This window comes from Bufo bufo, chromosome 9 (genome assembly GCF_905171765.1).
Source record: "Bufo bufo chromosome 9, aBufBuf1.1, whole genome shotgun sequence".
In the NCBI taxonomy this organism is placed as follows: Eukaryota; Metazoa; Chordata; class Amphibia; order Anura; family Bufonidae; genus Bufo; species Bufo bufo.
The window spans coordinates 165,846,282-165,869,482 of NC_053397.1; the positions used below are offsets into that span (position 1 = coordinate 165,846,282).

A 23,201-nucleotide genomic window follows, 5' to 3' on the forward strand; every position below is an offset into this window, starting at 1 on the left:
GTGGTGCAGGGGGGGGGTTGCCGGCGGTGCGGGCGTTGCGGGGGGCGGGCAGTGCGGCAGGCAGGATCGCGATCCCCTGCCCGCCTCCTCTTGAATATTCATTGGCATCCAGTGGGTATACCAGTGTCAGCACATTGCTGACACTCTGGTATAAACGGCTGACATCTGTGCTGTGATGTCAGCCGTTTAACCCTTTCCATACCGCGCTCCATACGGACCGCTGTATGGAAAATGTTAACAGTCAGGGAGCTCCCTCCCTCTCCCATCGGGGGGCTGCTGTGCCTTTGCAGCCCCCAGACAGGATGGGGTCACAGAGGGAGGGAGCCCCCCTCCTTACCCTTGCCCGTCTGTTCAGTTGTGGCCACAAGTGAGCAGACGGGGAAGGTTCCCATGGCAACAGGACACCTTCTCAGGCATCCTGCTGTCCATGGTGCTGAACAGATCTGTTCAGATAAAGTGTAAGTAAAATACAGTACAATACACTATATAGTGTACTGTACTGTATTATACAGACATCAGACCCACTGGATCTTCAAGAACCAAGTGGGCCTGGGTCCAATTTTTTTTTTTTAAAGTGAAAAAGTAAAGATAAAAAAAAACATTTATCACTGAATAAAAATTAAAAAAATAAAATACACTGCACATATTAGGTATCGCCGCGTCCGTAACGACCTGATCTATAAAACGGTCATGTTACTTTCCCCGCATGGTGAACGCCATTAAAATAAAAAAATAAGCTATGAGGAAATTGAAATTTTGCCCACCTTATTTCCCAAAAAATGTAAAAAAAAATACGCATGTACGCCAAAATAGTACCAATTAAACCGTCATCTCATCCCGCAAAAATCATACCCTACCCAAGATAATCGCCCAAAAACTGAAAAAACTATGGCTCTTAGACTATGGAAACACTAAAACATGATTTGTTTTGTTTAAAAAATGAAATCATTGTGTAAAACTTACATAAATAAAAAAAAAGTATACATATTAGGTATCGCCGCGTCCGTATCGACCGGCTCTATAAATATATCACATGACCTAACCCCTCAGATGACCACAGTAAAAAAATAAAAATAAAAACGGTGTAAAAAAAAGTCATTTTTTGTCATCTTACATCACAAAAAGTGTAATAGCAAGCGATCAAAAAGTCATATGCACCCCAAAATAGTGCCAATCAAACTGTCATCTCATCCCACAAATAATGAGACCCTACCTAAGATAATCGCCCAAAAACTGAAAAAACAATGGCTTTGAGACAATGGAGACACTAAAACATGATTTTTTTTTGTTTCAAAAATGAAATCATTGTGTAAAACTTACATAAATAAACAAATTGTATACATATTAGGTATCGCCGCGTCTGTGACAACCTGCTCTATAAAAATACCACATGATCTAACCTGTCAGATGAATGTTGTAAATAACAAAAAAAAACGGTGCCAAAAAAGCTATTTCTTGTTACCTTGCCTCACAAAAAGTGTAATATAGAGCAACCAAAAATCATATGTACCCTAAACTAGTACCAACAAAACTGCCATCCTATCCCGTAGTTTCTAAAATGGTGTCACTTTTTTGGAGTTTCTACTCTAGGGGTGCATCAGGGGAGCTTCAAATGGGACATGGTGTAAATTAAAACAGTCCAGCAAAATCTGCCTTCCAAAAACCGTATGGCATTCATTTCCTTCTGCGCCCTGCCGTGTGCCCGTACAGCAGTTTACGACCACATATGGGGTGTTTTTGCAAACTACAGAATTGAGGCAATAAATATAGCATTTTGTTTGGCTGTTAACCCTTGCTTTGTTACTGGAAAAAATTGATTAAAATGGAAAATTTGCCAAAAAATCTAAATTCTGAAATTTTATCACCATTTGCCATTAACTCTTGTGGAACACCTAAAGGGTTAACGACATTTGTAAAATCAGTTTTGAATACCTTGAGGGGTGTAGTTTCTAGAATGGGGTCATTTTGGGGTGGTTTCTATTATGTAAGCCTCACAAAGTGACTTCAGACCTGAACTGGTCCCTAAAAAGTGGGTTTTTGAAAATTTCTGAAAAATTTCAAGATTTGCTTCTAAACTTCTAAGTCTTGTAACATCTCCCAAAAATAAAATATCATTCCCAAATTGATCCAAACATGAAGTAGACATATGGGGAATGTAAAGTAATAACTATTTTTGTAGGTATTACTATGTATTATAGAAGGAGAGAAATTGTAACTTGGAAATTTGCAATTTTTAAATTTTTTTGGTAAATTTAGTATTTTTTTATAAATAAAAAAGATTTTTTTTTACTTCATTTTACCAGTGTCATGAAGTACAATATGTGACGAATAAACAATCTCAGAATGGCCTGGATAAGTCGAAGTGTTTTAAAGTTATCACCACTTAAAGTGACACTGGTCAGATTAGCAAAAAATGGTCCTTAAGATGAAATAAGGCTGTGTCCTGAAGGGGTTAAACTGCATTAATGCAATTCCTTTTAATTTGAATTACTGAAATAAAGGGACTTTTGCACGATATTCAAATTTTTCGAGTTTCACCAGTATACTAACCTTTTATGTGGCACAGTATCAAATGTTTTGGAGAGGTCAAGATATATGACATCCAATGGTTCACACTGGTCCACTCTAAAACCTCTTTCTCATGGAAATTAATTAGATTAGTTTTACAGGACCAAACTCTCATAAACCTGTGCTGATACGGTGTTATACACTTATTTTGATTGAGATGTTCCAGGATAGCATCTCTTAGAAAACTTTCAAAGAGTTTACCCACAACAGATGTTAGACTTACTGGGCTATAATTTCCAGGCTCTGTTTTTGACACCTTTTTGAATACTGGCACTAAATTTGCCAAGCACTAATCATGTGGAACAGACACTGTCATTATTGAATATAAGAGTTTTACTTTGCATTTCATCTGACAGTTCACTTTCTTCAGAAAATATAGTGGAAAACAATATTTAATAAATTCACTTTCTCCTCGTCGCTCTCTTCAACTTCCCCCTCATCACTCTTTAAAGGGCCAACCCTTTAAAATGTTTTCCATTTATATAACTAAAGAACATTTTAGGGTCAGTTTTACTCACTTTGGCAATGAGTCTATTTGTCTCCAGCTTGGCTACCTTTATCTGTCTTTTAAATATTCTTTTTTTTTTTCTTTAATTATTATTTTTTTAGTACATTTTTCTCATTTGGTGAGACAAATAGGAGGAGATTGATAAAAACGGGTGTAAAGTAAAACTGACTTAGTTGCCAATAGCAACCAATCAGATTCCACTTTTTCAAAGGCGCTCAGAAAAATGAAAGATGGAATCTCATTGGTTGCTATGGGCAGCTAAGACACTTTTCTTTAAACCAGTTTAAAGCCTCTCTAAGATGGTTAAATTTTGCTTTTCAGAAATTTGCATTTCTGTGCCCCCTGAAAAAGAACTCTTTTAAATGACAATTGGAAGTTTATTGTATTATGGTCAATATTTCCCAGGTGTACCCCAACCTGCATATCTGTTGCTCTATCCGATCGATCCACTAATACTAAGTCCAGCATGGTCATCCTTCTTGTTGGGACCTGTAGGGACCAGTTGGAAAAGTAACTGTCTTTAGATATTGATAAGAACCTATTTCCTTTATGAGATCCACAGGTTTCAGTTTCCCAGTTTATGGGTAGTCCCCCAAAATAACAACCTCATTATGATTTGACACTTCATCTATTTCTCTTAGGTCTCTTGCACACTACCGTATGTATTTTGCGGTCCACAAAAAACGGATCTGAAAAAAATATGGATGATATCCATGTGCATTTCGAATGGAACAGCTGGCCCCTAAAAGAACAGTACTATCCTTGTCCGTAATGCGGAATAGGACATGTTCTATTTTTTTGCGGAACGGAAATACAGAAACGGAATGCAGATGGAGTACCTTCGGGTTTTTTTTGCGGATCCATTGAAATGAATGGTTCCGTATATGGCACGCAAAAAAAAACGGAACGGACACGGAAAGAAAATACGTTCGTGTGCAAGAGACCTTAGTGGTAGTTTTTCTGTGAACTCTCCTCTAAGGACTCAGTGTTCCTCAACAGGTACAGTGAGGCAAAGAAATCGAGAAAAGCTGTTTGAATATAATCAGGGTGGGATGAAGTATGGTTTGTCGAAAGCTTGATGGCAGGAATATGTGGGCAAGCTTTCCTTTTCTTAATTAATTAGACTTAGAATGCATGTTTGGTGAGCATATATATTTTTTGCATATTGGACATTGAGTAACAATCTGAGCAGTATGTGAAGTATGGCGCCATATATATATATATATATATACACTGCTCGAAAAAATAAAGGGAACACAAAAATAACACATCCTAGATCTGAATTAATTAAATATTCTTCTGAAATACTTTGTTCTTTACATAGTTGAATGTGCTGACAACAAAATCACACAAAAATAAAAAAATGGAAATCAAATTTTTCAACCCATGGAGGTCTGGATTTGGAGTCACACTTAAAATTAAAGTGAAAAAACACACTACAGGCTGATCCAACTTTGATGTAGTGTCCTTAAAACAAGTCAAAATGAGGCTCAGTAGTGTGTGTGGCCTTCACGTGCCTGTATGACCTCCCTACAACGCCTGTGCATGCTCCTGATGAGGTGGCGGACGGTCTCCTGAGGGATCTCCTCCCAGACCTGGACTAAAGCATCTGCCAACTCCTGGACAGTCTGTGGTGCAACGTGACGTTGGTGGATAGAGCGAGACATGATGTCCCAGATGTGCTCAATTAGATTCAGGTCTGGGGAACGGGCGGGCCGGTCCATAGCATCAATGCCTTCGTCTTGCAGGAACTGCTGACACACTCCAGCCACATGAGGTCTAGCATTGTCTTGCATTAGGAGGAACCCAGGGCCAACCGCACCAGCATATGGTCTCACAAGGGGTCTGAGGATCTCATCTCGGTACCTAATGGCAGTCAGGCTACCTCTGGCGAGCACATGGAGGGCTGTGCGGCCCTCCAAAGAAATGCCACCCCACACCATTACTGACCAAATGCCAAACCGGTCATGCTGGAGGATGTCGCAGGCAGCAGAACGTTCTCCACGGCGTCTCAAGACTCTGTCACGTCTGTCACATGTGCTCAGTGTGAACCTGCTTTCATCTGTGAAGAGCACAGGGCGCCAGTGGCGAATTTGCCAATCTTGGTGGTCTCTGGCAAATGCCAAACGTCCTGCACGGTGTTGGGCTGTAAGCACAACCCCCACCTGTGGACGTCGGGCCCTCATATCACCCTCATGGAGTCTGTTTCTGACCGTTTGAGCAGACACATGCCCATTTCTGGCGTGCTGGAGGTCATTTTGCAGGGCTCTGGCAGTGCTCCTCCTGTTCCTCCTTGCACAAAGGCGGAGGTAGCGGTCCTGCTGCTGGGTTGTTGCCCTCATACGGCCTCCTCCACATCTCCTGATGTACTGGCCTGTCTCCTGGTAGCGCCTCCATGCTCTGGACACTACGCTGACAGACACAGCAAACCTTCTTGCCACAGCTCGCATTGATGTGCCATCCTGGATAAGCTGCACTACCTGAGCCACTTGTGTGGGTTGTAGACTCCATCTCATGCTACCACTAGAGTGAAAGCACCGCCAGCATTCAAAAGTGACCAAAACATCAGCCAGGAAGCATAGGAACTGAGAAGTGGTCTGTGGTCACCACCTTCAGAACCACTCCTTTATTGGGGGTGTCTTGCTAATTGCCTATAATTTCCACCTGTTGTCTATTCCATTTGCACAACAGCATGTGAAATTGATTGTCACTCAGTGTTGCTTCCTAAGTGGACAGTTTGATTTCACAGAAGTGTGATTGACTTGGAGTTACATTGTGTTGTTTAAGTGTTCCCTTTATTTTTTTGAGCAGTGTATATATATATATATATATATATATATATATATATCTTTACAATAGCAATTAGTTGTCATTTGATGACAACAGGAAAATACATCTTCCACAGATTTAATTCCTTGACATGATCAATATATTATGGTCTTGAAATGTAATGTCTTTTTCTCATAAAATGTGTTATTATTAGGGATGAGCGAATCTCCGAAGTCGATTCCCATAATACTTCCTTTGAATATTGTACCAAGCAAGCGCTCCGTACAGTATTAGAATGTATTGGCTCCTATAAGGCAAAGTTATTACTTCGCGAAGTCTCGTGAGACTTCGCATAATAACTTCATAAATCAATTTCTACTGTAAAAAAACATTTCCCGAACTCGGGTTTGGTTCCAAGTGGTACCTTGGAACCGAACTTGAGTTCGGGAAATGGTTTTTTACTGTATAAATTAATTTCTGAAGTTATTATGCAAAGTCTCGCAAGACTTTGCAAAGTAATAACTTCGGCTCATCAGAGCCAATACATTCTAATACTGTGCGGGGTTCCTGCTCTGTACAGTATTAGAACGAATTTTTATGTGAATCGACTTCGGATGTTTCATCCGAAGTCGATTCGCTCATCTCTAATGATTACTATTGCAGATAGATATAATTAAATGCTGTAAATGATGGTGTTGGAATCTTTATGTGTGGGCGAGGTTGGTGATGACACATTTCATAGGCTTCCACGTCCAAGTCCAGTTTATTTATTTACTTTCCAAACAAACATACAGGGGCATCCATGTTAAGCAATCATTTTGATCCATACAAACAAATACCTTCCCACTAACTAAACAGAGAATTCCACCCCAATGTATTCAGTAACATAGTAGATCAGGCTTACACAGCAGACAACTTGCAACTTCCAGGCAGTAGCCGTGAATGAACATTTCAGCCCTGTATTTATCCCTACAGTAATGAGCTTAGCAGCTACACCTGAGTTTGCCTCAGGCTAGGTTAAAGTGTTGTACTGGAGTGGGGAGGGAATAGAATGTCCCACTACCAACACCTACATGCGATTCCATAAAAATCCATCCCATACCACTTTACCTCTCTCACAGGGAGTAATATGTCTCCAGCTGTTCTTGTACTTTCAGTGTTTGACTGTTAGTTGCACTTTGCTTGAAGCAGTAACATATGATAAACCACATAAAAATGCTGCAGTATGAACATAAATAGTGGCCACATGCGTTTTGGAGCTATCTCAGCTCCTTCCTCAGTGGCATAATACAGTATATAAAATATGTATACCTCTTTCTTTTATATGGACCAGGTGTCCCTAAAATATTTGGACAGGATGTCATTAAGAAAATATGGACTGGATCAACATATGTATAATTATCTACTTCCTATGCATTATGCATTTTTATGTTGTGATTTGTTTTTCTGCATGCTTTTATATGTCTAATATTAATATATTTTATTACATAAAGGGATATTTTGGTGAGACAGTAGTTTTCAATTCTATTTATTTCCATTTTTAGCTGAATAGGAGGGGTCAGCTATCTGTGCGCCTATACATCCCCTCCATATATGAACTAGGATTGGTGAGCCGCCAATTTGTTTTATTTAATCTAGAGATGAAGACACCCCTGGAGCCCTTCTGAGGGGAAAGGAGTGATACCAGGAGTTGAGTGTTTGGAGAAATTGAATGTTTTATTTTTGAGAAAATGTGTTTCTTGCAGGAAAAGTATATTAGCACCCCACTTCTTCAATGAGTGCAGGACCTAGCTGCACTAAATGACCCAGTTAAGTCTCTGTACATTCTAAGAAAAACAAAATTAAGGCTTGTCATGGCAATTGCATTGAGTGAAGGTAATTGATACATGCTGCAGTAACATTCTGATCTGAAGGGTCAAGGGTCAGATGTCTGTCAGGGTTATGTGTTGGGGGGAGGGGGGAGTCTTGGTAGTATATATGAAGCAAGGACATTAACTGATTAATAACAAAGATAGTCGAACCATTGTAGCTATTAGTGCAGCAATACAAGTACTCATAACATAAGGGTCGGTTGACAGCTTTACAATTAAATAGAAGAGAAAAAGGATTGTGAGAATTAATCTGGGAGGTCACACCTCTAATCATTGTATGCCCTCTGGATCAATGCCCACTTCTAGTTCCCATGAACATAGTAACATATATGATGGTGTAGGAGCAAATTATCAGCATAGATGGAAAGCACAGAAGTCATCTCAATGTCCATGCAATAGCGCAAATCATATCTGGACAATTCTCTGGCATCTACCAGCAGCACAGGCACATAACGTGGCATATCACATAGCATTTTATGCAGGGTCCATGTTGCATTGGGAGATATAATAGCATGTAGAAACATAACATAAACATAATGCTGTAAGAGTCCTCAGCAACAGTCCAACTGAGGTGGTATCATGACGACAACAGGGTCAAGGGTAACCCAGAGCAGCATACAGTAACACAGAAATGGATATGTTTTTACTTGGGAAAGGCTGTTTTCAACTCTTTTACAGAAGTCCCCTCAATGACTTCGAAGCACTCTGCTGTGCTCAGTATTCACTAGCGGTCAGATTCCCCCTCGGCTGATTGAAAGTTTTCTCCCTATGGTAATAGGGAGAAAGTTGCCAGAGGCTGCAGGAACTAGCTAATCATGGAGGTGCTGGGCATTGGGCCCCTTATGATTGGATATTGATGACCTATCTATTAACTCCAGTGAACAAGGCAGACATAGCAGAGCTAGAGAGGGTTCAGAGGAGGGCAACTAAAGGAATAACTGGAATGGGGGGGGGGGGGGACTACAGTACCCAGAAAGATTATCAAACTTAAGGTTATTTAGATTGGAAAAAAGACGACTGAGGGGAGATTTAATTACTATGTATAAATATATCAGGGGTCAGTACAGAGATCCATCCCATCATTTATTTATCCCCAGGACTGTGACTGTGACAAGGGGACATCCTCTGCGTCTGGAGGAAAGAAGGTTTGTACAAAAACATAGAAAAGGATTCTTTACGGTAAGAGCAGTGAGACTATGGAACTCTCTGCCTGAGGAGGTGGTGATGGTGAGTTCACTAAAAGAGTTCAAGCTGGGCCTGGATGTATTTCTGGAGCGTAATAATATTTATAGTGGAGTTTTTTGCCTTCATTTGGATAGACTTGCAGGATAACAGACTGAACTGGATGGACAGATGTCTTTTTTTTCAGCCCTACAAACTAGGCCACTAATATCAGGAGCCTGGAAAACCCCTTGAAATGTAGACTAGATGGACCATAGCTTTTTTTCTGCCATCAATCTTCTATGTTTGTATGGATATAAATGTAATGCTTGAATGCTTTACCAGGTTTCAAAAAAGCAAAAAACCAACATTCGCCAGACATTGAAAAAAATAATAAAAAAAAATTGTGTTTTTTAAACATAGCTATTAAAGGGATTGTCTGGGATTTGTATATCGATGGCCTATCTTCAGGATAGGTAATCAATATCAGATTGGCAGGGCTCCGACACCCGTCTGTTTGAATAGACTGCAGCGCTTCTGTGAGGGCTGCCACCTCCTCACAGCTCACAGCACAGTACATTGTATAGTGGCTGTGCTCATGGGCGTCCGCAGGGGGGGGCCCCCTTAGGGCCCTGGAAATCTGTGAACTGAGTTCTGCCTCTGCTCTGCAGCTGCTGCACTGCGCAGCGCCGCAGAGTGAGGAGCGCTATCTATCAGGAGCATGCACGCGCCCTGATGAATCACCAGGGCCGGGCGCGCACGGCAGTACGAAGCTCCGCCCACCTTCCGGGCGGGAAAGACATTGCGGAGCAGGGGCAAGAAGAAGAGCCGCCCGCAGTGTGCCGGCCGCTTCAGGACTCCACAACCAGAGGCAGCCTGAATGAATGAGCGAGAGCGACACTAACACAGTGAGTGACTGACAGTCACTGGCACAGACCAGTCAGTGTGACAGTACTCCCTGAGTATTAGGTGTGGGGTGACCAGGCGGTATATGAAGGGGCAATACTGGCTGGTATTATATGGACAGCAGATATGGCATCCTCTGGGCAGTACTGTCTATGGTCAATTCATCCTTCACAAGCACCCTGACTGCCACCTGCTTGGCTACCAGTGAGTGACAGTCAGTCAGTGTCACAGTGTGACTACTGAGTCACTCCCTGACCCTGAGTGTTAGGTGTGGGGGTCAGTCACTGATAGCCAAGCAGCAGGCAGTGAAGTGCCATGAGAGCCAGGCCAAGCAGGTGGCAGTCAGGGTGCTGGTGAAGTGCTGGTAGACAGTACTACCCAGAGGATGCCATCTCTGCTGTCCATATACCAGGCAGTATTGCCCCTTCAATCATATACCGCCTGCCCGCCTCGTCAGGGTGACCAGGCAGGCAGGCGGTATATGAAGGGGTAATACTGGTGGTAGGCCTGGTATTCTGCAGACCATCTGCTTGTAAGTTACATATGGCAAAAGCCTGGAAGCGTTCAGGTACAGAACACAACATTTCATTTGTTGGCGACAAAATGCAAATTAACATATTGCTGAATGCTGAGACTATAACAAAGGGGTGCAAAAATAATATCAAATTAATAGACATTCAAATGAAATAAGAAGAATTGGTCTTTCCTTTTGTGGTGGCTTCCTATTTTAAAGTTTAGTCCCTGTACACAAACGGGGTTCCGTTCCACCCTCTTATATCTGCAGTTAGGCTTCATACACGTGCCCGTTTCAATGTCAATAAAATTATGCCCCCCCCCTAGAAATATTTCTGCGGACGCCCATGGCTGTGCTTGGTATTGCACTTACGCCTAATCACTTGAATGAGACAGAGCTGCGATTAGGGCATGTGACTGAAGTCAGGTGACATCACTGGCTTAGGAAGAGGACTCTTTAAACGAACACCACAAATCAGATATTGAGGAGCTATCCTGAGGATAGGCCACTGATATAAAAATCCCAGACAACCCCCATTTAATTATTATAGTCCTGAAACCTGTCTGCCAACTGCATTCAAAACAAACTCAACACAAGCAAGCAAAAAACTGTAGGCATGATAAACCTATCATCCACATTGTTTGAAAATGTGAGACATACTGTAAATGACATAATGTATTTGGTTTCATACAATAGATGTTACTTCAAGCAATTTATTTTGTTCTGCTCCCATGTGTGCTCTCTTCATAAATATTAATAAGACTTTTATATTTAGCTATTTGATTATGTGCAGTTAAGTAACAGGGAGGAACATGTTGAACTAGAGCCCTGTGCCAGCCTTATCAGGTGAATCTATTATTTATGAAATGACCAAAGGAGCATTGTACAAAGTGCTTACAGAGCATGTCTTTGTGTCTTGTTTTGCTAAATTTTTAAGCCTGTTAAAGTGTTAATATGTTTATTAGGATCCAAATCGCTATATTTTTTTTAGTATTTTATATGATTTTTCAAGAAAGGTATTTTCTAAAGATGAGCGAATCGAAGATGACAAAGAGGAATTCGATCCGAATTTCAGGAAAAATTGGATTTGCAACAAATGCGAATTTCCTCGCGCTTCCTGGTAACCAATCGCAATTTTCCTAAAATGGCGGCTACACGTGTGAGGACTGAGGACATGGGGCAAGGAACTTTGGGACGGCGGGATCACCCAGATTGACATGCCTGCATGCAGCCAGCAGCCAGCCAGCCTTGTGATGTCACAGCCCTATAAATACGGCAGCCAATTTAGATTCTGCCATTTTCCAGCGTTCAGAGTGCAGGGACAGACATGTGAAGGCGCTAGGGACAGCAATTAGAAAAACCTCTATGTTTAAAAAAAATAACTGAAAAAAGGATTTATAAGTGCAGGGAAAGGATAGGAAGGAATTATTTCACAGCATCTTAGTGCAGGGAGAGATGTCAGAAGGCACTAGGGACAGTGATAGGAAAGTGATTTACAAGTGCAGGGAGCGATTATTTGGGGATCCAAATAGTCATTAGACAGCTCTGTCATTACAGCTTTTTGTTATTGGGCTGCAAGTGTTATGTTGAAAAGCCTTTAGTGGCTTATATCTTAGTAGCTTATTCAGTACGACAAGAAAAATATATACGCATTTCACTTCTGCAGTTATTTCTTTTGAAAGCGTATAGGGGCGTATTTCAGTACAAGAAAAATATATACGTACTGCACTGTTGCAGTTATTTCTGGTGAAAGCGTATAGGGGCGTATTACAGTAAAATAAGAAAAATATATACGCACTGCACTGTTGCAGTTATTACTGGTGAAAGCGTATAGGGGCGTATTACAGTAAAGAAAGAAAAATATATTCTCAGTGCATTTCTGCAGTTACGGTAATTCTGGTGAAACCGTATAGGGGCGTATTTTAGTAGAGTAAGAAAAATATATTCTCAGTGCATTTCTGCAGTTAATTCTGGCGAAAGCGTATAGAGGCGTATTCTAGTAAAATAAGAAAAATGTATATGCACTGCACTGTTGGAGTTACCGTATTTTTCACCCCATAAGATGCACTTCCCCCTCCCCCCCAAAAGTTGGGGGAAAATGGCAGTGCGTCTTATGGGGCGAATGCTGCCATTTTTACATCGCAGGCTGCGATGTATCAGCGGGGAAGGAGGAGGGGCTGGAGGCAACTCGTGGCGGAGCCCGGTGCAGTCACTGTACACCAGGCCCCGCACACACAAGTATTCAGATGTAAATTGTAGGCAATTGATATGTTAACTGTAGGCAATCCATATTTAAACTACAAGGTTGCGCAATCCGCGTACCTTAGTACTCACTATTGAACGCCCGTACTTGCAGGGAGACTGCCCAGTCACTCACTTCCTCACGGTGCATGCTCCGCCCACTTTATTAATGAAGCAGGCGAAGCATGCGACGTGAGGAAGTGTGTGACTGGCCAGTCTGCCTGCAAGTAGGGGCGTTCAGTAGTGAATACTAAGGTACGCGGATTGCCTACAGTTAACATATCAATTGCCTACAGTTTACATCTGAATACTGGTGTGTGTGAGGCCACAGTGACTGCACCGGGCCCCGCAGCGATTTTAACACCAGTTGCCGGCCCCCACTTTTATTAGTGTTATAAGGGTCACTATTTACTGTACACAGAGACACTGTTATGGGGGATATCTGTGGATGACACATATATAGCATAAGATGCTATATATGTGTCATCCACAGATGCCCCCATAACAGTGTCATCCACAGATGCCCCCATAACAGTGCCATCCACAGATCCCCCATAACAGTGCCATTCACAGATCCCCTATAACAGTCATCCACAGATCCCCTATAACAGTCATCCACAGATCCCCCTTATAACAATTCCATCCACAGATTCCCCATAACAGTGCCATCCACAGATCCCCCCCATAACAGTGCCATCCATAGATCCCCCCATAACAGTGTGTCCTCCACAGATCCATAACAGTGCGTCATCCACAGATCCCTCATAATAGTGTCATCCACAGACCATCATTAGTTCAAAATCCACCAAAAGCACACCTTTTTGTTCAAAATTTTTTTTTTCTTATTTTCCTCCTCAAAAACGTCTTATGGGCAGGTGCGTCTTATAGGGCAAAAAATACGGTACTTCTGGTGAAAGCATATAGGGGCGTATTGCAGTAAAAAAAGAAAAATATTTGGAAGATATGGTTGCTCACCCTGCCACTAATTAAGAAGCGGGTGCTGCAAAGCCTAAGTGACACATTCTGTCAAAAAGAGTATGTATAATAGTAATAGTAGGGGCTGAGCACTCACCACTTGGACCATAGAAAACAAAACACTTCAAAGTAAAGAGATAACTAGGTTATTTAATGTTTTAAAAGTACAATCTGTGCAAAAAATCAAAAAAACTATGCAATACATAAGCATAAATGCAATAAAAAATATGGTGTAAGTTCATCATGTTATTTGTGAGAAGTAGGAAAAAGAAAAAAATGGAAGATGGTTTTCCTGTATTTGCATAAGATCACATGCAATGAAAAATAAAGATATATATACACTCACCTAAAGAATTATTAGGAACACCTGTTCTATTTCTCATTAATGCAATTATCTAGTTAACCAATCACATGGCAGTTGCTTCAATGCATTTAGGGGTGTGGTCCTGGTCAAGACAATCTCCTGAACTCCAAACTGAATGTCAGAATGGGAAAGAAAGGTGATTTAAGCAATTTTGAGCGTGGCATGGTTGTTGGTGCCAGACGGGCCGGTCTGAGTATTTCACAATCTGCTCAGTTACTGGGATTTTCACGCACAACCATTTCTAGGGTTTACAAAGAATGGTGTGAAAAGGGAAAAACATCCAGTATGCAGCAGTCCTGTGGGCAAAAATGTCTTGTGGATGCTAGAGGTCAGAGGAGAATGGGCCGACTGATTCAAGCTGATAGAAGAGCAACGTTGACTGAAATAACCACTCGTTACAACCGAGGTATGCAGCAAAGCATTTGTGAAGCCACAACACGCACAACCTTGAGGCGGATGGGCTACAACAGCAGAAGACCCCACCGGGTACCACTCATCTCCACTACAAATAGGAAAAAGAGGCTACAATTTGCACAAGCTCACCAAAATTGGACTGTTGAAGACTGGAAAAATGTTGCCTGGTCTGATGAGTCTCAATTTCTGTTGAGACATTCAAATGGTAGAGTCCAAATTCGGCGTAAACAGAATGAGAACATGTATCCATCCTCTGATGGCTACTTCCAGCAGGATAATGCACCATGTCACAAAGCTCGAATCATTTCAAATTGGTTTCTTGAACATGACAATGAGTTCACTGTACTAAAATGGCCCCCACAGTCACCAGATCTCAACCCAATAGAGCATCTTTGGGATGTGGTGGAACGGGAGCTTTGTGCCCTGGATGTGCATCCCTCAAATCTCCATCAACTGCAAGATGCTATCCTATCAATATGGGCCAACATTTCTAAAGAATGCTATCAGCACCTTGTTGAATCAATGCCACGTAGAATTAAGGCAGTTCTGAAGTCAAAAGGGGGTCCAACACCGTATTAGTATGGTGTTCCTAATAATTCTTTAGGTGAGTGTATATCAAAGTTATGCAGTCATAGGTACAACATGAAATATGTAAAAAGGCGGAAATGTTGTTAGATGCAATCTTCATGCGGTTGTATGCATAAACTATGTAAAATATATAAAAATGTTCATATATTTATAAAAACCGGTAGAAGAGGTAGAGCAATTGTCAGGCCCCTTTCCCACGGGCAAGTTTTCCACGCGGGTGCAATGCGTGAGGTGAACGCATTGCACCCGCACTGAATCTGGACCCATTCATTTCTATGGGGCTGTGCACATGAGCGGTGATTTTCACGCATCATTTTTGCGTTGCGTGAAAATCGCAGGATGTTCTATATTCTGCGTTTTTCACGCAACGCAGGCCCCATAGAAGTGAATGGGGCTGCGTGAAAATCGCAAGTATCCGCAAGCAAGTGCGGATGCGGTGCGATTTTCACGCACGGTTGCTAAGAGACGATCGGGATGGGGACCCTATCTTTATTATTTTCCCTTATAAAATGGTTATAAGGGAAAATAATAGCATTCTGAATACAGAATGCATAGTACAAAAGGGGTGAAGGGGTTAAAAAAAATAATAATAATTTAACTCACCTTAATCCACTTGTACGTTCTTCTTTGAGGAATAGGACCTTTGATGACGTCACTACGCTCATCACATGGTCCGTCACATGATCCATCACCATGGTAAAATAATTTTTTAACTCCTCCAGCCCTATTGTACTATGCATTCTGTTTTCAGAATGCTCTTATTTTCCCTTATAACCATGTTATAAGGGGAAATAATACAATCTACAACACCTTGAACCCAAACCTGAACTTCTGTGAAGAAGTTCGGGTCTGGGTACCACATTCAGTTTTTTATCACGCGCGTGCAAAATACATTGCACTCGCGCGATAAAAACTGAACAACGGAACGCAATCGCAGTCAAAACTGACTGCAATTAAGTACCTACTCATGCGGGTTTGCCGCAACGCATACGGACCTTATCCGGACATGCTCGTGTGAAAGAGGCTTTAGAGGTAATCTTCATATGATAACATGCATAGATGATGTGAAGGACATAAATGTTCATATACTGTCCGATCCAGAAGATGTGGATTATTTGGCATCTAGAAAATCCTCTCAATCATTCCTCACATATGCAGGTCCGGATACAGTTGCAAGAAAAAGTATGTGAACCCTTTGGAATGATATGGATTTCTGCACAAATTGGTTATAAAATGTGATCTGATCTTCATCTAAGTCACAACAATAGACAATCACAGTCTGCTTAAACTAATAACACACAAATAATTAAATCTTACCATGTTTTTATTGAACACACCATGTAAACATTCACAATTCAGGTGGAAAAAGTATGTGAACCCCTAGACTAATGACATCTCCAAGAGCTAATTAGAGTGAGGTGTCAGCCAACTGGAGTCCAATCAATGAGATAAGATTGGAGGTGTTGGTTACAGCTTCCCTGCCCTATAAAAAACACACACCAGTTCTGGGTTTGCTTTTCACAGGAAGCATTGCCTGATGTGAATGATGCCTCGCACAAAAGAGCTCCCAGAAGACCTACGATTAAGAATTGTTGAATTGCATAAAGCTGGAAAGGGTTATAAAAGTATCTCCAAAAGCCTTGCTGTTCATCAGTCCACGGTAAGACAAATTGTCTATAACTGGAGAAAGTTCAGCACTGCTGCTACTCTTCTTAGGAGCGGCCGTCCTGTAAAGATGACTGCAAGAGCACAGAGCAGACTGCTCAATGAGGTGAAGAAGAATCCTAGAATTTCAGCTAAAGACTTACAAAAGTCTCTAGCATATGCTAACATCCCTGTTAGCGAATCTACGATACGTAAAACACTAAACAAGAATAGATTTCATGGGAGGATGCCACAGAGGAAGCCACTGCTGTCCAAAAAAAACATTGCTGCACGTTTACAGTTTGCACAAGAGCACCTGGATGTTCCACAGCAGTACTGGCAAAATATTCTGTGGACAGATGAAACCAAAGTTGAGTTGGTTGGAAGAAACACACAACACTATGTGTGGAGAAAAAGAGGCACAGCACACCAACATCAAAACCTCATCCCAACTGTGAAGTATGGTGGTGGGGGCATCATGGTTTGGGGCTGCTTTGCTGCGTCAGGGCCTGGACGAATTGCTATCATCGAAGGAAAAATTAATTCCCAAGTTTATCAAGACATATTGCAGGAGAACTTAAGGCCATCTGTCCACCAGCTAAAGATCAACAGAAGATGGGTGTTGCAACAGGGCAACGACCCAAAGCATATAAGTAAATCAACAACAGAATGGCTTAAACAGAAGGAAATACGCCTTCTGGAGTGGCCCAGTCAGAGTCCTGACCTCAAACCGATTGAGATGCTGTGGCATGACCTCAAGAAAGCGATTCACACCAGACATCCCAAGAATATTGCTGAACTGAAACAGTTCTGTAAAGAGGAACGGTCAAGAATTACTCCTGACCGTTGTTCACGTCTGATCTGCAACTACAGGAAACGTTTGGTTGAAGTTATTGCTGCCAAAGGAGGTTTAGCCAGTTATTAAATCCAAGGGTTCACATACTTTTTCCACCTGCACTGTGAATGTTTACATGTTGTGTTCAATAAAAACATAGTAACATTTAATTCTTTGTGTGTTATTAGTTTAGGCAGACTGTGATTGTCTATTGTTGTGACTTAGATGAATATCAGATCACATTTTATGACCAATTTGTGCAGAAATCCATATCATTCCAAAGGGTTCACATACTTTTTCTTGCAACTGTATATTCACTCCTGTTATATTCACTCACGGGAGTGAATATATCCGGACCTGCATATGTGAGGAATGATTGAGAGGATTTTCTAGATGCCAAATAATCATCATCTTCTGGATCGGACAGTATATGAACATTTATGTCCTTCACATCATCTGTGCATGATATCATATGCAGATTACCTCTAACAATCGCTCTACCTCTTCTACCGGTTTTTATAAATATATGAACATTTTTATATATTTTACATCGTTTATGCATACAGCCGCATGAAGATTGCATCTAACAACATTTCCGCCTTTTTACATATTTTATGCTGAACCTACGACTGCATAACTTTGATATATATATATATATATATATATATATATATCTTTATTTTTCTTTATCTTTATTTTTCATTGCATGTGATGCAAATACAGGAAAACCATCTTCCATTTTTTTATTTTTCCTACTTCTCACAAATAACATGATGAACTTACCACCATATTTTTTATTGCATTTATTCTCATGTATTGCATAGTTTTTTAGATTTTTTGCACAGATTGTGCTTTTTTAAACATTAAATTACCTAGTTATCTCTTTACTTTGAAGTGTTTTATTTTCTATGGTCCAAGTGGTGAGTGCTCTGCCCCTACTATTACTAAAAAAGAAAAATATATTCTCAGTGCATTTCTGCAGTTAATTCTGGTGAAAGCGTATAGTGGCCTATTTCAGTCCAACAAGAAAAATATATGTTCAGTTCACTTCTGCAGTTATTTCTGTTGAATGCGTATAAGGGCGTATTACAGTAAAAAATGAAAAATATATACGCACTGCACTGGTGCATTTATTTCTGCTGAAAGCGTTTACTGGCCTATTTCAGTACAGAAATAAAAATAAATTCTTAGTTTACGTCGGTGGTTATATGAGTTGAAAGCATTCCTGGGAGTCAGCAGGGTGGCAGCAGTGGGAGGACGGGAGCCAAACGTGCCCAGGGTAGAGCACCTGCTTCGCAGCAGCCTACCTAGCGGCAGTAGCAGTCAGTCAGTGTGGTGGTTATATGTGTTGTTTTGTATTTCAGTACAAAAAGAAAAATACAATCTCAGTTCACGTCGGCGGTGGTTATATGTGTTGAAAGTTTTTAGTGGCCTATTTCAGTACAAACAGAAAAATGCATTCTCAGTTCACGTTGGCGGTGGTTATATGTGTTGAAAGCGTTTAGTGGCCTATTTCAGTACAAACAGAAAAATACATTCTCAGTTCACGTTGGTGGTTATATGTGTTGAAAGCATGGCTGGGATTCAGCAGGGTGGCAGCAGTAGGAGGTCGGGAGCCAAACGTGCCAGGGGTAGAGTACCTTCTTCGCAGCAGCCTACCTACCTGTGAAGTAGTGGTGCAGGGGTTCACGGAAGTAACAGCGGTGACAAAGTTGAAGCTCCTGCCCTCAGTCTCCTGCAGATCGCACTGGCGCAGCCCTCAGTGGGTACTGCGCCTGCGCGAGAGTACGTTCGGCCGTGAGGGAGGGGGAGGAGTGGGAGGAGATGGAGGAGAGGGAGGAGAGGGATGAGAGGCTGTGGGCAGTCAGAAGGAAGGCGTTTTGTGCACCGTAAGAGGGGCGGTACTGGGCACACTAAAGCTAACATAACGCCCCTCTGGGCACCTTCAGGGCTAATTTACATAAACATAAAAGTTGATTTTATCAAAAACTACTGGACGGATTAGAAGATAAAAGAGCACAGCCTATTCAAGGTAAGCTGTGCTAGATGAATGCTTTAAAATCGGATTTTCGGTTAGGGGAGGTGACATAGTAACATAGTACATAAGGCCGGAAAAAGACATTTGTTCATCCAGTTCGGCCTGTTATCCTGCAAGTTGATCCAGAGGAAGGCAAAAAAAAACCTGTGAGGTAGAAGCCAATTTTCCCTACTTTAGGGGAATAAAAATTCCTTCCCGACTCCAATCATGCAATCAGAATAACTCCCTGGATCAACGACCCCTCTCTAGTAGCTATAGCCTGTAATATTATTACACTCCAGAAATACATCCAGGCCCCTCTTGAACTCTTTTAGTGAACTCACCATCACCACCTCCTCAGGCAGAGAGTTCAATAGTCTCACTGCTCTTTACGTAAAGAATCCTCTTCTATGTCTGTGTACAAACCTTCTTTCCTCCAGACGCAGAGGATGTCCCCTCGTCACAGTCACAGTCCTGGGGATAAATAGCTGATGGGAGAGATCTCTGTACTGACCCCTGATATATTTATACATATTAATTAGATCTCCCCTCAGTCGTCTTTTTTCTAAAGTGAATAACCCTAATTTTGATAATCTTTCAGGGTACTGTAGTTTCCCCATTCCAGTTATTACTTTAGTTGCCCTCCTCTGGACCCTCTCCAGCTCTGCAATGTCTGCCTTGTTTACAGGAGCCCAGAACTGTACACAGTACTCCATGTGTGGTCTGACTAGCGATTTGTAAAGTGGTAGGACTATGTTCTTATCACGGGCATCTATGCCCCTTCTGATGCAACCCATTATCTTATTGGCCTTGGCAGCAGCTGCGTGACACTGGTTTTTGCTGCTTAGTTTGCTGTTTATTAAAATTCCTAGATCCTTTTCCATGTCAGTGTTACCGAGTGTTTTATCATTTAGTATGTACGGGTGACTTGCATTATTCTTTCCCATGTGCATAACTTTACATTTGTCAGTGTTAAACCTCATCTGCCACTTATCTGCCCAAGCCTCCAATCTATCCAGATCCCTCTGTAGCAGTATACTGTCCTCTTCAGTGTTAATTACTTTACTCAGTTTAGTGTCATCTGCGAAAATTTATACTTTACTATGCAAGCCTTCTACGAGATCATTAATAAATATATTGAAGAGAATAGGGTCCAATACTGACCCCTGAGGTACCCCACTAGTGACAGTGACCCAATCTGAGTGTGTACCGTTAATAACCACCCTCTGTTTTCTATCATTGAGCCAGTTACTTACCCACATACAGCCGTTTTCTCCCAGTCCGAGCATTCTCATTTTATATACTAACCTTTTATGTGGTACAGTGTCAAATGCTTTGGAGAAGTCCAGATACACGACATCCATTGATTCGCCGCTGTCAAGTCTAGAACTTACCTCCTCATAGAAACTGATTAAATTAGTTTGGCATGACCGATCCCTTATGAAGCCATGCTGATATGGCGTTATTTGCTTATTTTCGTTGAGATGCTCTAAGATGGCATCTCTCAGAAAACCTTCAAACAGTTTACCCACAACAGATGTTAAACTTACCGGCCTATAGTTTCAAGGCTCTGTTTTTGGACCCTTTTTGAATATTGGCACCACATTTGCCATGCGCCAATCCTGTGGAACATTCCCTGTCAGTATAGAGTCCGCAAATATCAGAAATAAGGGTCTGGCTATGACATTACTTAATTCCCTTAGGATACGGGGGTGTATGCCATCCGGTCCTGGCGATTTGTCTATTTTAATCTTTTTAAGTCGCTGATGTACTTCTTCCTGGATCAGACAGGACACTTTTAATGGGGAACTTATTTTTACATTCAGCATTTCATCTGACAGTTTATTTTCCTCAGTGAATACACTGGAGAAAAAAATATTTAACAGTTTTGCTTTCTCCTCGTCGCTCTCTGCGACTCCCCCCTCATTACTCTTTAAAGGGCCGACACCTTCAGATTTATACTTTTTAACATTTATATAATTGAAGAACATTTTAGGATTAGTTTTACTTTCTTTGGCAATTAATCTCTCGGTCTCTAGTTTGGCCGCTTTTATTTGTTTTTTACATGTTCTATTTTTTTCCTTATAGTTTTTCAGTGCTTCCGTGCCCCCCTCCTGTTTTAGTGATTTATATGCTTTCTTTTTGTCATTTATTGCTTTCTTTACAGTTCTATTTATCCACATTGGTTTCTTTTTGTTCCTTAACCTTTTATTATATTCGCAATAAATTAGCGAATTCTAGAATTAGTGATCTCCAGTCATTATTTTTGCGATTACGCAAATCGGCACTAATGATGCACATATTTTTTGTGCAATACATGCAAATGCACATTTTATCAGGTCAGAGTAGATATTACTGATTGGTGCACTAAGTATTTTTGTGAAATCACAGCACTTTGTCTGCAGCATGTATGTATGGACAGCAGAGAAACAGTAATTCCCTGCACTGGAACCTATCAGCTACACTATATCACTATCTAACCTACACTGACTATCTCCCACTAACTATCTGTATTATATATATGAGCTAACTAACTATCTAATGTAATTGGATAAGGAATAGGATCCAGATAAAAGCACAGAGCACAGCAATGTCACTGCTCTCTCAGAACTGCAAAAAACTGCAGAAAATGGCTGCTGGGGAGTTTCTTATATAGTAAAAGGGTAGGCAAATTTCCTATTGGTTGCTAGTAGGGATCGACCGATATTGTTTTTTTAGAGCCGATACCGATAACCTGTGAACCTTCAGACCGATAGCCGATAACTTATACCGATATTCTGTGCATTTTCATTTAAAAAAAAAATAATAAAAAATTCTGTTACGGCGTTCACCACATAGGAGGTTTTTAAAAAAAATATTTTAATAGTTTGGACTTTTCGGACGTGGCAATATATGATATGTTTATTTATTTATTGTTTATATATTTTATATGTACAATTTGGAAAGGGAGTGATTTATAATTAATATTTTGGTGGGTTTTTAACTTTTTTTTTTTACTTTTTATTTAATAACTATTTCCGCCCTTAGGGGCTAGAACCTGGGATCTTTTAATCCCTTGTCCTATTCACCCTAATAGAGCTCTTCACACTGTCCCTGCAGCCCTGTGCATAGTACAAACAGCAGCAGGGAGATTACCATGGAGGGCTTCAGTAGCATCCTGGCTGCCATGGTAACCGATCGGAGCCCCAGTATTACATTGCTGGGGCTCCTATCAGAAGCTTCCACTGCCACCAATGAGGAGGAGGGGAGGGGACCCTGTGGCCACTGCCACCAATGATTTTAATACTGGGGGGCGCGCACTGCGCCACCAATGATTTTAATACTGGGGGGTGGGTGGGAGAGCGCACTGCACCACCAATTTTTTTAGTACTGGGAAGTGGGGGGGTTCACTGTGCCACCAATGATAATTAACGTTTAATACAGGAGGCGGATGTGTCAGTGCAGAATCACATAGCCGGCGGACTGCCTCCGACAAGGAGCTTCGATTAGCGGCAGCAGTTAACCCCCCAGGTTTGGCACCAAAGGGGTTAACTGCCGCTGATCGCAGCTTCCTGTCATATAGGCTGGGCATCGCCTCCTGTATTTGTATTAGACGTTAACTTTCATTGGTGGCGCAGTGCGCCCGCCCCTCCTCCTCCCGTCTCTCCTCATTGGCAGCACGTCACAGGGGGAGGGAGAAAGTGACTCCTTCTCCCCTGTGCTGCTGAGGGAACATGAGCGCACTCAAGGATGCATTATCGGCGTTATCGGCAAGGTTAGATGCCGATACCGATAACTTTGAATATCGGCTGATAATATCGGTAACTTCGATAATCAGTCGATCCCT

At 41.4% G+C, this 23,201-nt stretch overlaps 1 long non-coding RNA gene across 1 annotated transcript; it reads left to right on the top strand.

The window, feature by feature from the left end:
• The first annotated feature begins 4,783 nt into the window (after positions 1-4,783).
• On the top strand, positions 4,784-22,687 carry LOC120979516. The gene is made up of 3 exons (XR_005774307.1): positions 4,784-4,794; positions 16,599-16,603; positions 22,518-22,687. It is a non-coding gene; the product is annotated as an uncharacterized LOC120979516 (long non-coding RNA).
• Positions 22,688-23,201: the final 514 nt, after the last annotated feature.